Source organism: Netta rufina (assembly GCF_964035555.1).
Source record: "Netta rufina genome assembly, chromosome: 7".
NCBI classification, from domain to species: domain Eukaryota; kingdom Metazoa; phylum Chordata; class Aves; order Anseriformes; family Anatidae; genus Netta; species Netta rufina.
This window is the reverse complement of record NC_140130.1, coordinates 9,634,194-9,652,296: the sequence shown is the minus strand read 5'-3', so window position 1 is coordinate 9,652,296 and position 18,103 is coordinate 9,634,194. Positions and strand designations below refer to the sequence as shown.

General features: G+C 36.6%; 1 protein-coding gene across 2 annotated transcripts in view; it reads right to left on the bottom strand.

Annotated features, from left to right (window-relative positions):
• Positions 1 to 18,036, bottom strand: part of SHLD2 (shieldin complex subunit 2) — a 34,298-nt gene extending 16,262 nt beyond the window's left edge. For both annotated transcript variants that reach the window (XM_084289977.1, XM_084289978.1), the window contains exons 1-3: positions 17,988 to 18,036; positions 16,348 to 16,418; positions 431 to 488 (exon numbers count right to left, since the gene is read on the bottom strand). The gene's annotated coding sequence lies outside the window, so the exon portion shown is untranslated. The remainder of the gene's footprint in view (positions 1 to 430; positions 489 to 16,347; positions 16,419 to 17,987) is intronic.
• Between the last annotated feature and the right edge of the window lie 67 nt (positions 18,037 to 18,103).

The following is an 18,103-nucleotide window of genomic DNA, read 5'->3' as shown; positions in this document are numbered from 1 at the left end:
ATGAGTTAAAACAATTTCAGGAACAGATAGATACACTACAACAGAATTTCTTATCCTTATTGAATGTGAACTTTAGAGCTGCAACCCAACTGAGAAGATTAAATTATTTCTTCCATCTCAAAATGTATTGTCTAATAGCAGCTTTTTTTTTAGTTCAGTTGCCTTGGTTACATATGGATAACCTTAGATACCCTAAAATGGAACAATATGTCTACTAATAAGGAGGCTCAAGTGAATAAAAGGCTCAAATGAAATAGGAAACAGTTTTATTCTCCATGTGTAATACAAAAGCGCTTAAAATCTGACAGAGATCTATGCTATTCCTAAAGAACTTAAAAGATCGGTGAAATAATGTCAAACTGGGCTTTGTAGAATTAGGAACAGTTCTTTCATTTCAACATCCTAGCTTCTACAAGGACAGAATACTGACCTGCCACAGGCGTAAGATTCAGTCTTGTCCCAGTCTGTCTGTCACATGTCTTTTTAACCTAGAAGAGATTTCAGAGGCTTATCTAAACTCTGCAAAACTCTCAAGCTTTTGTATATCAAATTGCAGAAATATTCATTATAATGTGATTATTAATTTAATTATAAGTTTATTAAGTTAATAATTCATTATGTGATCAGGTCAAAATAATTTGCATACCTATTTTCTCTACCCTCAGATTAAGCCTATAAGAAACAGAGCTCTAAATTTTCTTGTAAGGAAAAAGATTCAACTGCACTGGCAGTGAATCCACCTAGTTTTTGATGAGTTATGAGGAAAATGGAAGGGCACTTTGGTTGCTGAATAAGTGAGAATTAGAATAACACAGTTAGAGGCTATAAGCTAGTGCTTATACCAATAGATACAATGCATACATAGCATAAAGTACTCAAAATTAAGAACTGTCACATCTTAGACTGCTTCTTGTGAATATAATTGCAGGCTTCTTGTAGTATACTAAAGCAAGTTCTTGCACCTTATAGCTAAGGAGAAGAAAACGGTACTAAAGGAAGGTTTTTATGTAACTACGTATTTCATGGGTAAGCATGTCTTTTCAATACTTGAAGTTCAGTAGGAAAATAAGTTTAAGATCCTAGAAATGTACTTGTACTTCACCCGACTTCCAGCAGAGGTATCCTGTACTATATTTCAAATGCATTCTTCCTATAAATCATGTTGAATAATAAATTACTCAGTTTAACACTTCAAGGAAAAAAAAAAATCACTGAAGAACAGTATTACAATGTTTGTTTGTTTGTTTTTTTTTAATTTGTAATTCTGTAAAATCCCTATATGACTAAAACCATGGAAACTAGCTTCATTTTTTAATTCAAGAAAAAAAAATTTATCAACCTACAAAAGCAATAAAATGTGAACTTAAATGCATCTCAATAGCCCCACTACACACACACCGTATATGGAAAACAAACTCCTTATGCAGTCTCAATTAGACAAGCTACTATATTCTTGCCATAAGGTCTTAATAAAAATCTATTTTTTTATCCTTGAGATTCAACTAGATAAATTCTTCTTACATAAAAATAAGATTCTTGTGGCTAAACCTCTCATCTCCTTTAACTATCTCTTTGGGGTATTTTTTTTTTGGTTCTCTTTAATGATGTTATAAGTCATTTCAGAAAGTTTTCCTTAGCTTTCCAATTCCAAGAATTCTCTAAACTTAGGTGTCTTTTCCTGATTCCTATCTTTAAGCAGTATAAGGGTATTACATCAAAGCAATTGAATCTTTCTATTACTTAATGACTTTTTGAAACTGAAGCATTTATGTTTCCAAAGCCTTCAATTTTGATTCTTAAGATCTTAGGAATGATTAGTACCTACTTCCTGACTCGCCTAATAGGTCCACTAGCAAGGGACTTTATTTGGCAATTTGAATGGTTTGTTATATTAAGAACACTAACTGCAGTATCAGTAATCATCTGTACTTATAACTATTTACATCTGTAAATTAACAAAATGCTTTTAAGTTTGGATAAGTTTTCCATATGTAAAATAGCATAACAATGATTGTTTAAGCAATCTTTAGAACAGAGTTAGTACTTAATTAAATTTGTCATTAAACTTGTCTTGCTTTTGTTCTTCTTCCAGATTATTATAAATCTTCTAAAATAAAGAAAACTATCAGTCTAATCATATTACCAGATATCACTGCCACAAAATGATTCATTTTTATCACTTATTTAAAGGATCCGTGGGTGGACAGAGGGTTAGCTACTCAGATAACAGGAGCTAAAGCTCATAAAGATATAACCAAAACCTGAATGCACATATCCATTATGCCTGTTAATTATTACACCATTTCTTAATTTGTGAAAAGGTGCTCTATTCATAGAGCCAATGAAAGCCTCGCTTTTTATCTCTGAAACGGTCAGAGTCTGATTGACGGGTCAATGATCTTTTAAAAGCACTAACTACATCAGCAAGTTTTACATTTGCAAGACACTGCAACAAAGGAGTAATGCACCTATGACAAGAAATACATTATGGCACATGTGTCCTCCAACCTACACAGTAGTATTATTAAATACTGTTAATTTAATTCCCATACTACTGTCACTAACAGTTTATTAATCTCTAGTCATTTGCTATGTATAAGACATACTTTTCAAAGCAGCTTGAAGATTTTTCTTCCAGTAGCAAAATACCCCAGCAACCTTGTGTGAAGCTAAATTAATGCCCTTAAATTACCTTAAAAGATAACTTCTATTCCTTATTTCAGTTCTCATTAATGGTATCAACTCACCATGCATAACTTAAGCATTCAGCCAAGGTAATTTAAAAGCGTGTATGTCAGTTTCAGCTGCCTATCAGTCTTAAATATCAATAGCCAAATGCCTAAACCCATTTTCAAAAATTATATCCAATATGATTTTAATAAATGTTTCATTGCTCATATGGAAAGCAAACTGCAGGAGTTTCACCTCTCACTAACAATTTCTTCATATGTCTGTTACACAACATGGCTTTATACATTAAATATACACAAATACAGACAGTAACATATCAGAAGATATAGGGTTAAAGAAATGTAACACAAACATGTAGCTTCTTTTCCCCTCTGAAATTCTTACCACCTACAAACCCCAAAGCTTTGAGGTAAAACGAAAAAGCATGTGCATTTAACTTGCAGCTTTGATTTGATGTTGAACTTCTTAACCTTTAAGTAGCTCATAACGTGATTCCTGTAATATGCAAAGAAACACTGGCCATCACCTGCTCAAATGCCAGCCCTTTAGATAACAAATGCCTATAAGTAGGATATTCTTTAACTTCTAAATCTTAAATTTTACTGTAAGCTTTTTACCTCCCTCTTATTTGTATGGTTAATTCTATATTTCTATCTGTAGCATGAAGACAGTTTCACTGACCTCAGAACAGAAAAACTGAGTTCTTAACAGACATCTTCAGGGTATCCACTTTCAAATAAATTCAAACTATAGTATCCTTTTTGAATAAAGTTGTCCCCTATGATGGTTGAATAGATAATCCCTTAAGATATGTGTCAAAGGAAAAAATGAAATAAACCACTGCATACAGGATTATTATATCACTGAAAAATCTTCTGACACCTTTACCATGCTGCTCAAGTTTTCCCTCAGTACTTAAGTTTTCTCTGTACAGTAGCAGTACCTGGCTTAAAAAAAAAAGAAAAAAACTGAACCAACTGCAAGCAACGTAGTGACAGTTTCATATACTTTTAGAGTCTGAAACAATTCTGGGATTAAGAGATTAAATCCCAAATATTACACATTTGATTGCAACTTGTGCGAGAAACGAGAAAAATGACCTTACCAATACCAACAGCTCTTGCTTGCACTACATGTGAATCAGCAGCAGCAGCACCTACCCACCCAACCAATAAGGTGCTTGGTCCCAATATACAGATTTGCATGTATTAAGGACAGCCCTATGGAAAACAGACTGTCAGAAGAAATTAAGTGAAGCAACTCATAACGGAAGCTGTCTAATACTCTACATCTGAGTAAGGGATGTACCATATGGACCTAAGATTATATTTCTGCTGGTGCACTGGCAGCACAAGGAGACTTGAATGGATTGTTTTAGACTAAGCCAGTGGACCTACCAAGAAATCAAGAGAACACATATTTGGGAGAATAGGAGTACATATGCACAGGAGTAACAGGGAAAATGAATAGGACAGGCCATAACAGATCTCATTTTTGTCATCCCTTACTTCAACATTTTCATCTCCTTCCTTATATCCATTGGTGATAGTTACTATCACCATATACTGTTTAAGTCTTAATACAGATCTACAGTATTTACCTGAAAGCCTATCTATAACTAAGCTTGTTAATTTAACTCAAGATGGTTATTTAGCTCCCATTCTCCAAAATACTGTGCACAGGGCAGCCATCCATGGGTAGATACTGTTGTATAGCCATAACTGTGCTAGTCAGTGTCTGAATTTATGAAAGTCACCAGCCTTCACTTGATAGTAGGAATACTGTTGCCATAATAATTAGGATAAAGTTACCTCTAAATATAACATGAATAGTTTATTTCTTTCAGTATACATTTCTTTTAATACTTATTTATATTAAATAGCAGACATTTTAATCTATTAGTACTGAATTTGTTACTTGCTATTACCTGAGGACTACTGTATCACTTGGCCTCAAGACATACACAACTGGTTTACAAATAGATGTGTGTGTGTATTGCCATAAAACATTTATAAACTTTTTTCCCATCCATGGAGTTGTCAGCAATCAAACACTTTTTTTTTTTTAAATATGAAACACCTATGGTTTGGGCATTTCATGAAAAACCTTCCTAAGCACTCCTGCAAGCTTAAGCAGTGAGATCAATAATTTAAGCCTAAAACTAGACAGTGTTTTTAACAGTTCTATAGGTTGACATTTTTCAAAATACAATACTAATCAAAATACAGAATAAAAGGCCAGAAACACACTGTTGTTCTTCATAGTTATTATAATAGTTCAGTAATAGCTAAGGCAACGAATCAAATGGCACTGCTAGGTTTAACATATGCCTAAATGCCTGCGGGATCAAGGCCTATGGTTTCTAAAGTTATGCTGCAAGGAGGAGTATTTTCTTTGAACTGAATTAGAGACATTTCTTCTGTGTTTGGATTGTATGTAGCTATCTACTTACCAGTTGCATCAGACATCACTTTAAAAAGATTATTTTTTGAAACTAAATGATGCGAAAATATGGACGCTCAGACAATTCATTTTCAGTTCAGTCACTGAGATAATCTTCCTTGCATTTAAAAAAATGAGTAAACGAAGTAGTTGTGTTTTTCAATTAATAATTCATTCCTCACTCCTTTTGTGCCTTGCAAGATCTCCTTTTAAATAATAAACATTGTTTATTGATTTTTGTTTTGCAATACTTCAAAAACACAAATAGAGATGAACACAGTGGCTGTTACAAACAAAAGAAGTTAAAAGTTCTTCAGAACAGTGACCTTTTGAGTAGGAAGGCGAGATAAAGGTAAAAGGTTAAAGATACACAGAAGTTACGTGCACGTTTTGTTGAAGAACATGCATTCTCTACTTTGAGAACTATTTTAGTCAACTGAACTGCTATATTATCTGTCAAAAAAGATATTCTTTCAGGTATTTCAGTATACTTCAAAACCTCACTATACTAAAAAGACATAATTATTGCTTGTTTTCAGAAGGAAAAGCCAAGTCTGCAGAAAATTATCCAAAGGTATCATTACCAATGAAAACCTATTTTAGGACTTTAATCTTTTGATAAACTGAGGTTGATAAAGAAGTACAGGGAGAACTTAAGACAAAAATGAGGCAGCTAGTCATACTCAAGAAACGTGACAACAACAGACCTATTTACATCAGATTAACTGCATGTAGATTTATTAGGATTAAGATAAAAATCAAAGACTTTTCCAAGAAGAAAATAAAAAATGATGCAAGCCTCATATCTTGTTTTTCTGAAACAGCTTTTTGAGCAGTAGAACAGAGTTGGTTTCCAAACTGAGCAACAATTCACTGGCCTTTGATTTAATGATTTTCTGTAAAATCTATTTCTAGACTAGTAAATGCCTTTCAAGTATTCATATCAGAACATCACTAATGTTGTGCAACACGCATAATATTAACCAAGTACATCTTGCACAAATAGTTATTTCTCCAAAAATCCAAGATCCTTATTCAGGATCAAAACACAAGCTGGTATTTCACATTTTACCAAAGTTACTAGAATCCATCTTCTGCAAGAATTTTCTATTACTTGCTTTAGCTGGCTGTAGCACACAGCCATAATGAAAGGCTGCTCTCACAACTGCAGTTGCTTTAGAGGTTTGGGAAATACAGTATGGATGAGTAAATTCTATGGCAGACAAAAATCATTTACAATACCAAAGGACCATTATTTTCTTACTTTTACAAAAAGGTGACTCAAAAATGAAAATTATAAACATGTGGATGCTGACTGCACATTCCTAGACACAAAATGGGATATCACTGGTGTTCGGAACAACAGTGGGAGATAAGAGTGCTGTGCTTTTGCCTTGGTATTGTGGGAGACAGGGTGGTGAGAAGGTATCATTCACAAAATGAACACAATTTTATGCAAATCAGTTGTAGGTGTTACTTACATACATTTCATTCTCCACAAGTGGACATTAGCACTAGAGTTCAAGAGTCACACTTCCTCTTGCATTTTGAGGTCTAGTGAGGTATTTTTCATTTGTCAGCATCATTAAGCAACTCAAGTTACATGCTTAACTGAAAAATCCAGCCAGCCACCCGAAGGAGTCATACCAGAGATACGAAGTCACACGCTTGAAGGCTGTGCAAAACTAGAAGCCACCTGAACAGTTTCAGAAGCCAAATAGCACAGAACCCTCAAAACCTCTTTACACCAACAGCTCAAAAGTTCATTCTCCCCCTCACTGTTTACATAGAATTCCTCCAGAGTAACAAATATTTAACCTTATATAAACACAAACAAGTATTTTCTAGCATGACTGAGTCTATGGCACCAGACTTCTTCCATTCCCCCTCCCCCCCCCAAGATACAGATATGTCCCACAAATTCCAACCATTTCTTCATTTTCTTCATTACACAACTACATCCTTCATGTGGTGTCAGTTTGTTTTTGTGAGGTGCAACCTAAGTGGTGATAGGATATATTAAACAGGTAATCTCTGCTGATACTTTTATAGCTCAGGAAGAAGTTGTCTCCATACAATTTCTCTATAAAACTGAAACCTCCAAAGGATAGCGTGCAATATGCTTTTGATGTAAGCATTGTATTTTAAACAAAAATCACTTTTTTTTTTTTAAACTACATGATAACAACACCGGAGACTTGAATACAAGTCAGTTGCTCTTCTTGAAAATGCAGCAAAATTACCAGGTTGTTTGGGGATCTTAGCTACTGAAAAATATATGCTGCTCTGTCTACAAGTTAGAAAGTAAATTTTTTCAGAGATAAAGCTCCTTCTAGTAATTATAACCTTCAGACTCGGGCCAAGCTGGTTCTGTACAATAGTGAATGGCACTACAAAGATCACAGATGGTTCACTGCACATGCTTGCTTCTTACTGTGGCTACAGAAGCAGCATACCCACCCCTTTCTTTACAGGACTGTACAAATGTCAGCCAAGCAAAAACTTTCACAGCCATTATGGATAAGAAGCAAGGTTGTTAATTTACTAGAGCACTACCAGAAAAAAAAAATCAAGATAAAATTTCACAGTATTTTAAATTTGTGAAAACTGAAGCAATACATCTGAACTCAAAGTTTAAGAGTTCCTTAGCATTTGCCTAGGAAGAAATTAAGATATGCTACATAAAGGAAATTACCATTAGCTTTTTTAATAGATAAGCCTTTACATTTCAATGGTTTAGATAGATGTTAGTTTAGCAAGTGAGTTAAGCTTTAACAGAGCACAGGTGACACTGAGTAACTATCAACACAGCTGACCGAACCAAAGGTGCCTTTTAGATGTAAATTTCCCCATTTCAAAGACAGGTAACCTTTCACCGCCTCCTCCACCTCACTGACTTCAAGGCAGAAATACACTTAGACCATTTATTCAAAAGAATTTAATTGATGAGACTTGAAATCTGCAGATTGCAAAAGGCCAGCTGTGTCCTGGGCTGCATCAACAGAGGCATGGCCAGCAGGTCAAGGGAGGCAACTGTCCCCCTTGGTTCTGCCCTTACAAGACTCCACTTGGAGTGCTGCATCCAAGTCTGGGGCCCCCAGCAATAGGGCATGGAACTGATTGAGTGGATCCCGAGGAGGGCCATAAAGATGAGATGGCTGGAGCACCTCTCCTATGAACAAAGGCTGAGAGAGCTGGGGATGTTCAGCCTGCAGAAGAGAAGGAACCAGGTAGACCTCACCAGAGGCTTTCGGTACTTAAAGAAGCTTATCAGAAGATGGAGAGCAACTTCTTACACAGACAGTCACAGGACAAGGAATAATGGTTTTAAACTAAAAGAAATGACATTGTTTAGTAGGCAACTTGAAGATTTTTGCTTGGCAAGTAAAAATAGAGATTGTCCTTAAGTAGTATCCTTCACTGCTAAGAAATGCAAAGCCATTTGTACTGCTGTATAGAACAGTTGTGTTATATCAAGTTTACCTTATTTTTAATCCCCGGTCACAACTCAGCTATTTAAGACTATAAATGTTAAAATGAAAGACCATAGAGAAAGGCCTTGATTCACATTTATCTTTCAAAAACCGATCTTGTTCTAAGACAACATTAGTATTTATCAAAGGGGTGGGGAAATATCATGTGAGACTTAGAAGGAACTGTACAGTACCTACTCAACAACAAATCTTTTATGAGGCAAAATACAATTTTGCAGGGACTGAACAGCTCCCTTTTAAAAGTTACCTACATTTTTTCCATATTACTTCATATTTCAGGTCTAATTCCAGGCTCCGTGACAGAAATTTGCCACCATGCTTTGTACTAGTTAACAGTGCTTGCTCTAATTCAAAGACTGGTCTAATACCTTTACCTTTAGAAGACACTACTGACTTCTCAGGCCAAGAACTAAATTTCAAGAGCAGCACTATTGGTGGAAGGCTTGTCATTGGTCTTTAAGATTAGAAGAGCTTTACAAGCACTGATGAAAAAACATTCCTCTTTAGTGTAGGAATCAAACCACCTCCCAGCTGAGGAGTCAAAGCTCTGTCCACTGGGGTCCCATTTGCTATTCACTGGAAGACCAGGGAGTTGCTAAACCGTGACGTTTGTCCTCCAACAGATCAATTCAGAATTGGCAGTGCATGCAATTATGATCTGATAGGGAAAGTCATTTTGGTCCCTCTCACCTCCAGAATTTATATTCTTATTTTATTTATATTCTTATTAATTTATATTATCTTATGATCTATCTTGGATGGAAAAACAAAATGGAAAGATGAGTGCAGATGCAGCCCAAGAAATTACACTAGTTTAAGTTGATCTGACATGTCTTCTCAGCATACCCAAAGGCAGTCCTGTCTACACTAGCACATGCCCAAGCAGCTCATGCCAATTCCAACATCTATTTCATTTAAGTAATTTCACCTCACTGAGTATATTAGAAAGCTTTATAACCAAATACAGTCACAGATCAAGTTATATTACTTTCTCTTCGTTTGTCATCTTCAGACTTCCTTTAAGAGTCTGATTTCATACATGTTAAGTAGATGGAAAGAACTGAAATAAAATCTACTGGAAAAACCTACTTAACTGATATTTGATAATCATTCCTTTCATCCAAACTGATGTATTGAAATACCTTACACAGGCAGCTACAGTAAGTGTTTGTTATTCCCACGGGGAGAACTTCTGCTTATTTCTTTAATTTCCACGGATTATCTTAATTCTACAGAACCTGGAAAATTCTACACTAATTTTTCATTAGTTTTCTTTAATACTCTACAAAAAAGTGAACTGTAGTTCCATTAGAGCTCATGGATTCTGTTCCTAGGAAGAAAAATAGCTGAGTAAGATTATGCTCTGATACAAAGGATAAACATTCAAGACAATAAATTTTAGTCATCACTTTAGACAATCTTAAGACTCCTCTCTTGAGAAAACCTTACTTTGGAGAGGAAAAACTCTATTAGCTGGTTAGAAAATGCAAGTTCTGAGTTCCTAATTTCTCAGAGAATAAATACTGTATATTCGCATAATTTGTCCTACATCCATTACCAACTGGAAGATCGCAAAACCAGATCAAGTTCTGAACGATACTTAGTGTGTTTGTCCTCCCCATACCTTTAAGTAGGGAAGGAATTATCACCCCTTTCTTATAGAAACTGAGGCCAAGAAAGATTAAGTGATTTACTTCAGCTCACAGAATCAGCTGAAGCTAGCAGAGAACTCACTTTGTGCAAACATTTAATGCTTATCCTTCAAACATTGCGCAGCCATAGCCCAATGTGTAGTTCTTTGACTTAAGGTAACTATCACAGAAATATCCTTTTTAACTTTTCAGCTTACCTGTTGACATTTTAATATTTACCACCTTTGTTTAGCCGCCCATTTCTATATCTAATTTCCTCTCTACCTGTAGTGTAAGACACTGTCCTCAAGCATTTAATCCTTATTCCAGGTCTGAGGTACTAATTTATACAAGCATAAATAGCCAATTAATTCAAATTTGGTATTAACATAGTGTGCTTAGTGTTCTTTTTGTTCAGTTCTTGAACCTCATACCATTTGAAACAAACAGGTTCTCTCTTTATAAACTAACAGCTTCTTTATGTACTGTGCAGAACCAACCCACACAAAAGTTAAGATTTTCAAAATGTTGCAAACTACCTTTTGATTTATTTCCTCAGATACTGTGCTATATTCTGATGTGGCTTTAAGACTTGCATGTTCTGGGAGAAAAAAAAGGCGATGAGGGTAAAACATTTTGCTAAAAAATCTTTTTCTTTTCGTTAACAGGCCCATTAATTTCCTTGACTTAAAATAACCTCCACTGAATTAGCCACGTAATAAACAAGAATAAATTAAATCTAGTACCAAATAACACTAATGGACTTGCACTACAAGTATTGGTTCACTGCTAAGTGATGCATAAAGTGTACAGAGGGAAAAGAAACGGTGAAGGAGACTGGCTTTCTCCCTCCTTCCCCTCTATTACCTTCATGACGCATTTATCACATGGAAGCAGCAGCTCCATTTCTGCTTATATAGCCTACAGTTTTTATATAGCCCAGTGTTACATTTAAGTAACTGCCATAATAGCAGTATATCCTATAAACTTGAGGTGATCATGTGTTCAAGAAAGTTAATTTCTCTAATGATAACTGTGAACAATGTAAAAGTGTATGTTTAGACAGCCAGTTAGACTTCCTTTACTGAAGACAAACGCCAGTTTATCTAAAAAACTGATAAGGCAAAACAAAAGAAATCAAGGTAAGTGCTTTTACAAATTCCATGACCATTTTAAACTGGCGGTCAGATGACAGCAATATAATATTCCTTCCAAAAGCAAAAAAAATCAGTTACCAGCACTGATGCAGACATTCTACCTTACAAGTATTTCAAAATAAGCTTATCTCAACCTCCTGACTTTCAATGAAAAAAATGAGAGGAGATAAAGTAAAACAGATAATAAGTAAGACATTATCTTGCCAACATTGACAAGCTTAGACAACAAAGAATAATCAAGAAATATTGAAATACAACAGTCTTCAATTTGGCATTTAAAAGGAAACGCTTATCTAAATCAGATTTTATGGCTGGGATGAAGGTTTATGGCAGTAATAGCAAAGTGTTCTCACATCAACTGGGAATACTTCTCAGATGCTCTTCATACCTCCAGAGACCACTGGACTCATCCCAGCCTTGCTCCACTGCTCCCACACTGGCACCAAGCTACAATAGCAGCAACAAGTAGTCCAGAAGCGATTCCAGGATAAGGAGGAGAAAACCAGATTTTGTCTGTGCATGTTTTGCCACAACTCTATAATGGTTATTTATTTAACATTATTGGCATGTTGGCACTTAAACACCATACAAAACAGGTCATTTTAAAGAACTCTAATATTTTACAGGAAGGCATGACTCACAAACCAAGTCATTTAACTAGAAGACAACCTAAAAAGACTGGAAAATGTCTAGCTTTTTTTGTTTGTTTTCAATTAAAACAGAAATATCTCTTCTTCTGACCTGATTTCTCATTCTGAGATTCCCTGGGGATGAGTTATGTAACACAGTAACTTTCTGCTTTGGATCTCTAGATACTGTGAAGGATGTTTAGGTCTGTGAAAGAAAAGGTATCACATGATTTTTAGCATTTAGCATAACCAGTGAAAAATTTCTGGAAGTCTCTAGTGTTGAAAACTACCAGCCAGCACGTATCTCGACTTTTCGGATCAACAACTGTTTCAACTATACCAACAAGCTTAACTCCTTCAATCTATGGCTGAGATAACAACATTTTCCAAAGGGCACTAATGCTATCATCTTTTTCGAATTAAGCATTTGAGTATTTTAAGACTTCCATATCCAATGTCTTAAAAAATGAAAGAGGATAAAGCTGATTTTGTTGTAAGAAATACAAAAGCACTACAGTAGACTAGTATCCCCTAGTCCTTAATAGCTTTGCTTATTATTTAAACAATACACACTTCATTTATGGCAACAAGAACTTCTGATTGCCAGTTCAGTACTAAAGCAAGAACAAACTGGTTTGCTATCTCCGATGCTGAGATTCCAGGCTGACAGAATCTCTGCTGTAATTTTCAGCCAGACAACCAAGGCCAGCAAAAGACGCAAAATAGAATTTTCATCTGTAAATGTTGCTCTCTAACAATGCTTTGTTTGCCCTAGCAAACCATACTTTCTATTCTTTATTATGCTGACTGAAATAGACAGCAATTCTAAAAAAGAAAAAAAGAGTGTAACTTCTGGGAAATAAATTGACTAAAATGTCTTCCCTCCTCACTCTATTTAAGGGACCAAAGCTTCAAGCTCAGTGCATCTCTGAATGTTTTTATGCCTGTACACCTATCAGCTTTCCCATTGACAGCTTTTTCAAACGTGTTTAACAGTCGGGTGAGAATCTCAAATATATTGGCTTCTTCAAACTGTATCATCCCCTTGTTTGTCTTTGAAAGTCAAAGTGAGAAAGCACCAAGCAAAATCCAGCTATTATTCCACAAAGACTCAAAACAACTGCTTTAACAGATTCTCACTAATACAGGAACTAAGACAAGTCTTCCAACTGACCCCTAAGAACCTCTATAGCATAACGAACGGCCATGCTCACTGAAAGGTCACCAAAATCAAATTTGTTACTGACTTCAGTGAGCTTCAGATCAGGTCTGCAGCCTCCAGATAAAATTATTTTGTCCTACCTATCTGAAAGCCAGAAATGAAGTTACCATAAATGCTATTAAAAAAGGCATTTTATATTTCAAGTGTACTATCTGACAAACAGCTATTAGTTAACATATTGACAGTAACACAGTACCAAAACATGTCACTGAAAATTTTTGCATATCTATAGACTGTCTAAACAAGAGATGAGGACATTATCTCCTGTGTACTTGAAGAGCTTTTTATATCTGTTCTGTCACAGAGCTGAAGTAAGCAGTTGGCAACCTCAGTCATCATGCACAGCAACAATATAAACAGATGGAGACAGAAGGTCTTTCAAAGCTGACAAACACAAGCACCACCACTTTTCACAGCAATCAAAAGTGTATTTACTCACGAGGCAGTTATCAGAATCGATTCAATATTTTCTGACTCTGCAGCAGAATTATTAACATTTAAAAAGCTCAGAATGCTGCCCTCTGACACTTGCTCTGAAATGCTGGTAGAGGATCCGTTCCACTTACTGAGGGCTTTTCAAGTACCTTTCACTCAGATAATTAGGAAAACCCTCTCAAGCTGACATTCTGCAAAACAACCTACTAATTCTATTGCCATAACTGTAAAATAAGAAAGGGTACCCTGTTTCTAATGTTCAGAACAAGTAAACCTTCCAATTGTTTAAATTATAATTTAATCATGATTTTGCTGCTGATTACTTTTGCAGCAATGCTTCAAGTAGAGAAAGCAATCTATGCTTGAATCTATGCCTGAATCTGACAGGCTACTCATTTCCTTGTACAGTTACAAGTTGCATTCCCCACTGTTATAGTGCTATAGACAGACAAAACATTTTATATATATATATATATATATAAAAGCAAGATGTTAGCAGTTTATAGTTTAGTAATCATGAAAACACACTAATTACAAAACAAAAACAAAAAAAAAAACAATGGTATCTAAGCATCTCACTAACAACAATATATACTCGAAGTTTTAAAGTCTTATTTCAAAGTCACCAACATACCCCTTTCTCCAGCTCTGCTGCATTACAGAACTCACATCCCAAATCTCCAGCATGGGCATATCTCATTTCTGCAGCCTGCCTGGAGAGCCACTGAAGCCAAGTCTTCACAGCATGGCAAACGGCGCCAATAAAGAAAACCTGCCAGTCTGTTTCCTAACGTTGGTATGGCTGAACACAGATGAAGCTATTTAGAAGAAAAGTCACCTCTCAGACATCAGACAGTTAAGGGACTCATAGAGGTTTACCAGAAATTTAAGTTCACCTGGTGCCCTGTTAGTCTCTATGCAGGTATTTTTAGGCATTGATACCTTACACTACCAGTGAAAAGCCTTTTCATCAGCTTCGGTCTCTAATTGGTTGTAACGAAGTGACTGAAATAAATTCAGATTTCTAGTCAAGTCCATTCTATTGGAGTGCTTATATAGACAAGCCAAAATAAATCTTCTGGGATGTAACTAATTCATACGTTGCCTTTAACAGCAACTTTTAGAACCAGCCCTCTAGCAATGCTGACTGTGAAGCCAGATGACCATGCCACACTTCTCATTTCATCCCTGTTATATCAAGCACCAACTTTGCATAAAAAAGAAAGAACGCAACAAGGAAAGCAGCACTTAGGTTCAGACCTAAATGAGAGAGCATTACTAACTAATTTGGAATGAAAGCTAGGACTAGGTCATTCTAATCACTCCTTAGATTTATGACAGTTACATTAAAACCAAGGCACAAAGCAACGCTGCATAACACTTAAGTCCAATAAAAATGTTTTTGTCATTTCTAGTGAAATTAGGAAGGGACATCTACTCACATGGAATTCAATGGGGAACATGACTTTGCTTCAACTCATCGAAGGGATTCTTAGCTGTCCCACTGTGCTGGAACATTTGTTTTACAACTCTCTACATTTTTTCCTCAAGTTATTCCAGAAATAACATGTCTTACATGTGTAAATTACCAATATATGGTTGATAGCTCAAAATGAAGCTTGCTGAAACAACTGTAATTCCATCTGCAGTGTATTTCAAAATCCATTCCTGTTCCCAGAGGAATGTTTCCTCAGTTTACCAAGGAATTTACACAGTTTACCAAGTTTCCAAATGAATTAGTTCTCTGCCTGCTATACTGATCGACTTTACTCCTGAACGTTGCCTAACAGATGGTCCAACTGAAAACACTAAACTGGGGTAACCCTGGGGTTAACCCCGGGTTCAATGGGGCTCAGCCAGCCAAGAAGCAGAGCTGTTAAGAGCTTCACTTGAAGCTTCTTGGATCTCTCACCTGCTTTGGTGAGCTAATACAGAGACCAGGATGTGAACAGGCAATAGCTATCCTAGCTTCTGAGAGAATTTAGCATCAGGACATCTTAGGCACATTTTAACCAACACTGATAGAGAACACTATGCCGAACCTGACCTTATAGCAATATTTTCCTCCATTTATGACATTGCTGTTAATGATGTTAAACACAGGAAAGAGATTACCCTGGTCACCTAGATACTGTCAAACAGCTAATACTTCAAGTAAGATTCTCATATTAAAGCAGACATTACTGATTTCCGATTAGATCTCATTTTATTCAACTGATCTTTAAGACTTGACACATTACATTTTACTCCATTTGCTTTGAACTTGATAATATCAACCTTAAAACTGATTTCTGTGAGGAAAGTATGATGCTGTTTATTATTCATGTATCTAAAAAGTAATCAGTTCAGTGTATATAAAGATGTTTCAAAAGCTTAGGAAAAAAACTTACACCAACTTGTTTATCTTCCTCACCTACACTCCATACATTTTCAGTAACAACTTATACCAACCTACCACATGCACAGTTAAAAATGACCACATCACAAAGACCATGAGTAATACAGACAGCTCCTAACCACACAGGCACTACTGAAAAAAAGATATATATATATACACACACACGCTTGCATCTGAAGGGGGGTACATATATTCAACACTAAACTAAAAGGCAGTGCAACTCTTAGTTGTAAGAACAAATAAATTACCTCTGAAGCCATACAGGATTTTTTTCTACTGATGCTGCTCAAATACGGATCTTCTGACAGCACCACAGGTACTGCAAGAACAAAAAAGATGCTGTTAATTTTTCATCATTGCAGTTGTCATTCTCAAGCCTGATAGCCTTCTTTCCAAAGCATTTTTTGATTTTTTAGATTTCTTTATAGATTATAGATTCCTGTTTACGGAAACTTGGCTTTGACTAGTCACCACCAGCCATATAAGAAGCTTGGTATTGTATATATGATTCTTGGCAGCCTGGTTACTCTCACCTCCATGTGGGATGTGAAGCAAAAAAATATATATACAGTAGGGAACCACTGGTTTCCATAAAGAGCCTGTAAATTGTACATGCAAGTTCATTCATTCACAAAAACATGCAAAAAATGTCTACTTATTATTTAAGTCTTGTAAGTGAAAAGATAAGAAATTTAGCATGCTGATTTAGTTATTAAGTATTCAGGCAGCTTCATCCTTTTGCTAAAAAACAAACTTGTTTAGAAAATAGTACAACTGTGGTACTGCCACTACGCCAAATATAATTGTATGACCAAGTCTATGGAGAGACCCACTTTTGAGGGTCCCACTCCCAGCAAAGCGCATTCACAGGTATGCATTGTAAAGATGTCCTGATGCTGCAAGCAACTGATAATAGAGTAAAGTCCATATAGATTAGAGATGCCACAGCTGAAGGCAGTGTAGCAGCTAAGGATGTCCACCTTCTCCCTCTGATCCAAGCCAATGCACTTGGGCAAACTGGTTTAATGATTTATTTTTTTTTTTCATTCAACCTTCCTGTATGAAGTGGTATTCTAGATAACCTACAGCATAAGGTGAACATCCCTAGCTCACAGGGACTACTTACCACTTAATTTACCAAGTATTACCACCTTTTTTCCTGCAGGTTCACAAAATTTAAGAGCTTTACAGAAATTCAGCTTTAGCTAGTAAGAACCTGCAGATGAGGGACATCAAATCACAGCTCAAAACTGATACAAGCACCAAGAACACCACAAAGCTTCAAAATAAAAACAAATACCATAGTGGAAATTATCTAAAACCTACATATGCTAGCAACAAAAGAGATGTGAGAATGTAAGTTTGTCTCTGACATGATGTGAACGCCCAAATAACAAACTGGGCTAACAACAATAAAGGAGTTTGTTGTTTCCCTATCGCTTCCTATCAAGCATTTTTGTTCTCCACGCTACAACTAACACCCACCCTCATTATGAAGAGGCAACCCTTATCCTTTTAGCAGCCACAAGCCTTATTATGATGCTCAGGGTTAAAAAACACCACTTGGAACATCAAGTGCCTCACGCGAGGAGTTGCACTGCAGAAACCTATGCTTTTAGCTGACAAAACGACGCAAAAGGCACGCTGCTTTCCCCCAGCCTGGGCTAGAGACAGCTCCTGAGGGCTGAGCGCTCCTGGCTGCTGCTGCCCTGCGGCCTCCCTGCGCCCAGCCGCAGCCTCCCCGTGAGCGCCTGACCCCAGGGCAGCCCGACTTCCTCGGGCACCAACCTGGCGAGGGCGCTGCGGGGCAGAGGCGGCACGTTCCCGCACAGCCCCGCTGACCTTACTGGGGGCTGCCCCGCGGAGGCCCGCCCCAGCCTCCCCTCACCTCACGGCACTGCCAGCTGTTAACGGCCGCCTAACGGTCAGGGCGCGCGCGGCCGGAGCAAAAGGAAGCGGCGGGGGCACGCGAAGCCCCGCCCCTTCCCGCCGCCGCCCTATCAG